The sequence below is a fragment of the Hevea brasiliensis genome, chromosome 8 (assembly GCF_030052815.1).
Source record: "Hevea brasiliensis isolate MT/VB/25A 57/8 chromosome 8, ASM3005281v1, whole genome shotgun sequence".
Classification (NCBI taxonomy): domain Eukaryota; kingdom Viridiplantae; phylum Streptophyta; class Magnoliopsida; order Malpighiales; family Euphorbiaceae; genus Hevea; species Hevea brasiliensis.
Window position 1 is genome coordinate 95,767,434 of NC_079500.1, and position 7,604 is coordinate 95,775,037.

Below are 7,604 nucleotides of genomic sequence, written 5' to 3' on the forward strand. Positions count from 1 at the left end.
AAGCTCATAGTGAATGTGTTAAAGAAGTAAATACGATTTATGTGTATGGTATAACCATTAATTTAGATGAGATTTGAAATATTTATTGATATAAAAGGCTAATAAATAGACCCAGCTAAAGCTCGCCCATCTGAGCTTGGAACTGAACAGAGCTCTCCCATCTGAGCTTAAAAACCCAACACTTAAAGAACTGAGCTTTGAGGAGATCTCTGAGAGCATTCCAAACCTGTTTTGAGAGATCGAACAAATCGAAGAGATCTGTACTCTTTGAGTTCGGACCAAATGAAGATTATGCCACCGATTATGCCACTGATCGCACTTAATTCCCAGCATAATCTGAGGATGATTATTGCTATAACTTAAATAGGGAATTGGTAAAGATCTGGCCAAGATTTTATCCCAATCACTATATAAACAGGTAAAGCTTCAGAAAGAGGTATGCAAACAAAACACTTACTTCTGTTATACTGAATACTCGATTCATAATCATATTTACTAACTTGAGTGCCAGAGGGGTTGCCTACCACCATCGCCTCTCACTTGTTCTTTGATTTTCAGAAGACCCTCAACCCGGTCAAATCCAATATCCAGGAAATCCACGACAACATCATTTATACTAATAGTAGGTTTAAGTCAAAACACCTTCTGTATGCATAAATCTTAATTCATATTAATTGTGTTGATCACTAAGTGGAGGATTCTTAGAAATAGTTGGTGATAGGAAAACTTGTCCCATATTAAAAGAGTTATATTTGTTTATTAAAAGGCATTAAAACAAATTGTTTATTGCCAATAGTTGGATCTGTTTTAAGAAATATAACTTAATAGATATAATTATTCTAAAAAATACAAAATAAACTGTTGTATCTGTTGTAAAAAGTATAAATGATCAGATGTAATTGTTCTAATAGATATAAAGTGAACTGTTGTATTTATTTAAAGAGGTGCAAACGCTTTATAAATAACAATTTCAATAGAAATCTATTAACTTTTTCTCTTCTATCTCTTCTGTTCATTTCTACTCACAATCAATTTATTATTCTTTAATTCATTCTTGAGAAAATTCTAGAATTCTGTTTTGAATTTGTTATCCAAGAGGGATTTACCCAAATTACCCAACAGCAACATAGTAAGGGGTATAATTGTTAGGAAGTTTTAGTCTTTATGTTCTGTTGAAATAATTTCTGTTAGATAATGGACCTATTCTTTAGGGAAGTTCTATTCCTTAGGGAGTCCTAATTTCTTGTGATTTATTCAGATTTCGTGTGTTCTTTTTAGTCATTGTAAGGCTATATATAGCCAAGTCTGTACTGGTTATGATTGCAGATTAGAAATCCAATTGTGAGTATTCATAGTTCAGTTTCTTTGCTTAAAGTTATTTAACAATTGGTATCAGAGCCCCCACTGGGTTTCTGAAAAGTGAGATTGCAATCTTCAATTGTCAAACACTGAGAGAATGTCAGACGACAAAACTTTAACAAAGATTCCTCACTTCGATGGTCATTATGATCATTGGAGTGAACTGATGGAAAATCTGCTTAGAGCTAAGGGTTTGTGGAACTTGGTGGAGAAAGGTTTCACAGAACCAACAGAAAGGGAAAAATTGACTGAAGCTCAACAGGCAGAGCTGAACGACGCAAGAACCAAAGACTATCAGGTCAAACATTACCTGTTTCAGGCCATTGATCGAACTGTCTTCGAACAAATCTTAGACCGTCGCACATCTAAGATTGTTTGGGACTCGCTGAAACGGAAGTTTGGTGGTAATCAGAAGGTTAAGAAATCTCTTCTCAATGCTTTACGCCGAGATTTTGAAGTCCTGGAGATGAAGAATGAAGAGACGATTACAGAATATTTTGCTCGGGTGATGTTGGTTGCAAACAAAATGAGAAGCAATGGAGAAGAGATGCCAGATAAGAAGATTGTGGAAAAAATTCTGCGCACCCTTACAGATAAATTCACTTATGTTGTTGTGTCTATAGAAGAATCCAAGGATACAGATACTATGTCTATTGATGAGTTGCAAAGCTCATTAGTGGTACATGAGCAGAAATTTCGTCGGCCCAACAACAGTGGTGAAGATCAGGTTTTAAAAATAGAAGGTCGATCAAACACAAGCAATAGAGGAAGAGGCAGTTCCAGAGGAAGGGGGCGTGGAAGAGGTAGAGCAACTTTCAACAAAGCTACAGTTGAATGCTACAGATGTCATGATTTGGGACATTTTCAGTATGAATGTCCTCAGAAAAATGAAGCAAACTATGCAGAGCTGGATGAAGAAGACGAGCTACTACTAGTGGCTTATGTTGAACAACATGAAGCAAACAGAAATGACGCATGGTTCTTGGATTCTGGTTGCTCAAATCACATGGTTGGTGATGAACATATGTTTTCAAGCTTAGACACTACATTCAGGCACAGTGTCAAGCTTGGAAACAATACAAGGATGGAAGTTTCTGGTATTGGAAGTGTCAAAATAGTACTGCAGGGAAACTGTTACACTGTTGAGGATGTTTTTTGGGCACCAGAACTCAAAAACAATCTCTTGAGTGTTGGACAACTTCAAGAAAAGGGAGGTGCAGTGTTATTCAAAAATGGAACATGTAGTGTTTTTCATCCACAGAAAGGGAAAATTGCAGAATCAATTATGAGTGCTAACCGCATGTTTATTCTGCTAGCAGAAATGTCAAAAGCAAGAATGAGTAAGTGCCTCCAAGCTTCTAATTCGGATCAATCTGCTCTGTGGCACCAACGATATGGCCATCTCAGCTACAAAGGTCTTCGTACCTTAAAGAACAAAAACATGGTGGAGGGTCTGCCACAAATTGAGGAACCAAACAGCACTTGCGACGCATGTATGAAAGGAAAACAGCATCGAACTCCAATTCCAAAATCAAGTTCCTGGAGAGCCTCAGAAAAATTGGGTTTGATACATGCAGATTTATGTGGTCCAATTTCTCCATCATCAAGCAGTGGAAAAAGGTATTTATTGTGTTTTATAGATGATTTTTCACGAAAGGCCTGGATGTATTTTCTGGTAGAAAAGTCAGAAACATTTTATCTCTTCAAGTGTTTCAAGAATCTTGTAGAGACAGAAACAGGAATGCACATAAAATGCTTAAGAACTGATAGAGGAGGGGAGTTCAATTCAGCAGAATTCAGTGATTTTTGCAAGAGTCATGGGGTTAAGAGACAACTAACCACTGCATACACTCCACAACAGAATGGAGTCGCAGAGCGCAAAAATCGAACGGTGATGAATCTGGTTCGAGCTATGTTATCTGATAAAGGTGTGCCCAAGAAATTTTGGCCAGAAGCAGTTATGTGGGCAAATCATGTCTTAAATCGCTCTCCCACACTTGCGGTAAAAGACATGACGCCTGAGGAGGCTTGGAGTGAAGTAAAACCAGCTGTAGATTATTTCCGAGTTTTTGGATGCATCGGGTATGTTCATATCCCAGATGCTAAAAGAACGAAGCTTGAAGACAAAAGCGTGGCTTGTGTATTATTCGGAATCAGCAATGAATCCAAAGGGTACAGATTATTTAATCCAGCTGAAAAGAAAATTATCGTGAGCCGTGATGTAGTGTTTGTGGAAGACAAGAAGTGGGAGTGGGAAAAATATGACAAAGAAGCAGATCTGATTTGGGAAGAAAGCATCGAAATTCCAGGAAAAGAAGAAACACAAACTAGCACTGGTACTGTAGAAAATTCCAAGGAATCTGCAGCTATCTCTGCTGAATCTACAGCAACTACATCAACTAATGAATCCGAATCAGCCTTAAGGGAGGGCAGAACAAGGCGTCCACCTATATGGACAACTGATTATGTAACTGGAGAAGGTTTATCCGAGGAAGAGGATGTCAACATGGAAGATGATATTAACTTTGCGTTTTTATCAATGACAGATCCTGTAAACTATGAAGATGCTGTAAAGAGTTTAAAATGGAGATTGGCCATGGATGCAGAGATTGACTCTATCGAAAGGAATCAGACTTGGCAGCTTGTAGATCTACCTGCTGGAGCAAAGAAAATAGGAGTAAAATGGATTTACAAGACCAAGTTAAATGAACTTGGTGAGATAGACAAGTACAAAGCAAGGTTAGTCGTGAAAGGTTACACACAAAAGCATGGGGTTGATTACACTGAGGTTTTTGCTCCGGTCGCCAGAATGGATACTGTAAGGATGATTATAGCTCTTGCGGCTCAAAATGGCTGGATAATTTATCAACTGGACGTTAAATCAGCCTTTCTGCATGGTGAATTGAAAGAAGATGTCTTTATTGAGCAACCAAAAGGCTATGTTAAGAAAGGGAGTGAACAGCAAGTGTACAAGCTGAACAAAGCACTCTACGGGCTAAAACAGGCTCCTAGAGCTTGGTTCAGTCGAATTGAAGCTTATTTTGTCAAGGAAGGATTTCAAAGCAGCTCAAGTGAACACACTCTGTTTGTCAAAAGAAAGGGAGGTAAAATTCTGCTTGTAAGTGTATATGTTGATGATCTATTGTTCACTAGTAATGATGAATTAATGTTGGGAGAATTTAAATGTTCTATGAAGAGTGAATTTGATATGACTGATCTCGGTCAAATGAGATATTTCCTTGGAATTGAAGTTCTACAAAGATCAGATGGCATTTTTATTTTTCAGAGGAAGTATGCTGCTGAGGTTTTAAAGCGTTTTGAGGTAGAAAATTTCAATCCTGTGTGTAATCCAATTGTTCCTGGACAGAAGATTGGCAAAGATAAAGAAGGCATTGCAGTGGATGCAACAGTGTACAAGCAAATTGTGGGTAGTCTAATGTATCTGACTGCCACACGACCTGATTTAATGTTTGCAGTAAGCTTGATTAGCCGTTTCATGGCATGTCCAACACAATTGCATTTTGCAGCTTTGAAAAAGGTCTTGCGATATTTGAAAGGCACAACTGGTTATGGAATTTTCTATAAGAAAATTGGAGATGGTGAATTGATTGGGTATACAGACAGTGATTATGCTGGCGATATGGAGGACAGCAAAAGCACATCAGGTTATGTGTTTATGATGAATGGAGGAGCTGTAGCATGGTCTTCTAGAAAGCAACCCATAGTCACCTTATCAACAACAGAGGCAGAGTTTGTAGCTGCGGCTGCGTGCGCATGTCAAGCTATTTGGATGAGACGGATACTCAGTGAGATCGGACATTCACAAAAGGAAGGGACAAAACTCATGTGTGATAATACTTCTACTATTAAGCTTTCAAAGAATCCAGTTCTACATGGGCGATCAAAGCACATCAGGGTAAGGTTCCACTTCCTCAGAGATCTTACAAAAGAAGGGACTGTAAACTTGTTGTTCTGCAGCACTCATGATCAGCTTGCTGATCTATTCACGAAGCCTCTCAAGTTGGAAGTCTTTCAGAATTTACGCAGGAAACTTGGTGTCTGTGATGTCTCTGATTTAAACTAATTCTTTAACCAAGAATAAGTTTAAGGGAGGGTTTTGTTAGGAAGTTTTAGTCTTTATGTTCTGTTGAAATAATTTCTGTTAGATAATGGACCTATTCTTTAGGGAAGTTCTATTCCTTAGGGAGTCCTAATTTCTTGTGATTTATTCAGATTTCGTGTGTTCTTTTTAGTCATTGTAAGGCTATATATAGCCAAGTCTGTACTGGTTATGATTGCAGATTAGAAATCCAATTGTGAGTATTCATAGTTCAGTTTCTTTGCTTAAAGTTATTTAACAATAATTCTCTTAAGAAGAATGACTACACGATTGAAGCCTATTAGTATCTTTTCTAGCACCTCGAGTACTATAAAATTATCTCTAATTGAAAATGCAACATACGACTTCTAGACCATCCATTATCAAAATTATTTCTTCTCACATGCACAGACTAAATAATAATGGAAGAGCACTGCTATATATATATATATATCGGGAGCAAATTATGCAAGCACTTACTTAGCAGTGACAACAATGAGCTAACCGAGAAAGAGAGCCAATATGTAGAATCGTCTTATTGCCACCATTCTTGTCTGTCATGAATGGGCTGACGGGCTCCCTTTCTTGGTTGTTTAGGAGCCAAATATTGAAGCTTGACATGAGGAACCAAAATTGCAAACACAATGAGTGTGGTTACGATGAAAAAACACAAACTCAAATTAATGTCGGACCATATTTCCGTTGGCGATATGACCGACATTTATATAGAGTAGCATGAAAACAACAAAGTCACCGACGGTGGGACGCCAATAGTTATCATTCGTAGGATAGTTGCGAGGAAGGTGAAAGTGTTAATGGTCCAGAATAGCGTAAAGGAGTGTTTGCCCATGACAGTTGTCCCCACATGATTGGATGGACTTGTGCTGCTGAGGGTGGTGGTGTTAATGAAAGAGGCATTCACTAGCCGCAGAAAGTTTGGTATTTGTGAATTAAGATCAGCAGTACCATTCCAAACACCACCAGGTGGGTGTAGTGCCGCCTGGTACGTGATTGTTGCAATCAAAGCGTCAACAAGAAGTAATGCGTTGCGCGTTTCCCTTGACAATTCCCATTTACGAGCTGTGTTTATTTTTAAAAAACTATAAGTTGATATTTGTGACCTTAAATTCTTTGCACGATCTGTAGCGTTAACAAATTTGCGTTTGGCGAGTCGTTCCATTTCCTCAATCTCTGTGTCAAAGATTTGTGGCTGGCCTCCTATGATGTCCAGAGCTGTATCTCCATTTGAATTCTTGATGGTTGTACGAGCTTTCCTCTTCGCCAATTTTTTAATGACCTGCATATATGATAGACATGGTGATGGAAGTGGATAACTAAATTACAAATTGACACTGTATTTAAACCCTGAGGATCAATTTATTTAAATGGCAGGCGGCTAAAGAAAATAAAACAACTAAAATTTTGGAATTAAAAGACGTCCAATTTTTAATAAATAAAAAATGAATAACGTTTTAAGCTCCTTAATTAAGATCAATGAAATAACGTTTTAAGCTCCTTGTTCGGATTTTGATTCGGTGTGTGCAGGATGAAAGAGTACGCACGCTGCGCTGACTCGATGAAGCAGCAATGTGCAAGACAGTGTCGCCATCCTTGTTCTTCCAGTTTAGGAGTTCTCTTTCCCAAAACTCAGCATCTGGAAAAACTGCTTTTTCAAGACTTTAAAAGCTCCCTCCTGCATGTTCCTTACTGCGATGTGCAACGCAGTGTCGCCTTCATTGGTCACGTCTATGATGGATTCAGGACAAGCTTCAAAAAATTCAGCCAGAATAGACGAGTACCCTCTCTCAGCTGCAAAATGCAAAGGAGTAATACCTCCCCTTCCTTTCACACGGACCAGATCTTTATCCATATCTAGCAGCCATAGCACTATCTGTTTTTTGTCATTTTGAAAAGCGAGGTGCATGGGACTAAACCCATCTTGGTTTAACTTTCGAGCAAATGATGCCTTCAAGTTCATTATCTCCATTGCAAATTCGATATGCCCTGCAGATGCAGCCACGTGCAATGGAGTATCTACAAAAGGTTTCTCATCAACGTCTTCCAGAAGGTTTGCATCTTCACTGATTAGAGCATACAATCGGTTAATGTCTCCAGCACCAGCAGCCTCCTTCAACCTATCACCCAT

At 38.5% G+C, this 7,604-nt stretch overlaps 1 pseudogene; it reads right to left on the bottom strand.

Annotated features, from left to right (window-relative positions):
- Nucleotides 1-6,179: 6,179 nt before the first annotated feature.
- Nucleotides 6,180-7,604, bottom strand: LOC110666779 (ankyrin repeat-containing protein BDA1-like; annotated as a pseudogene).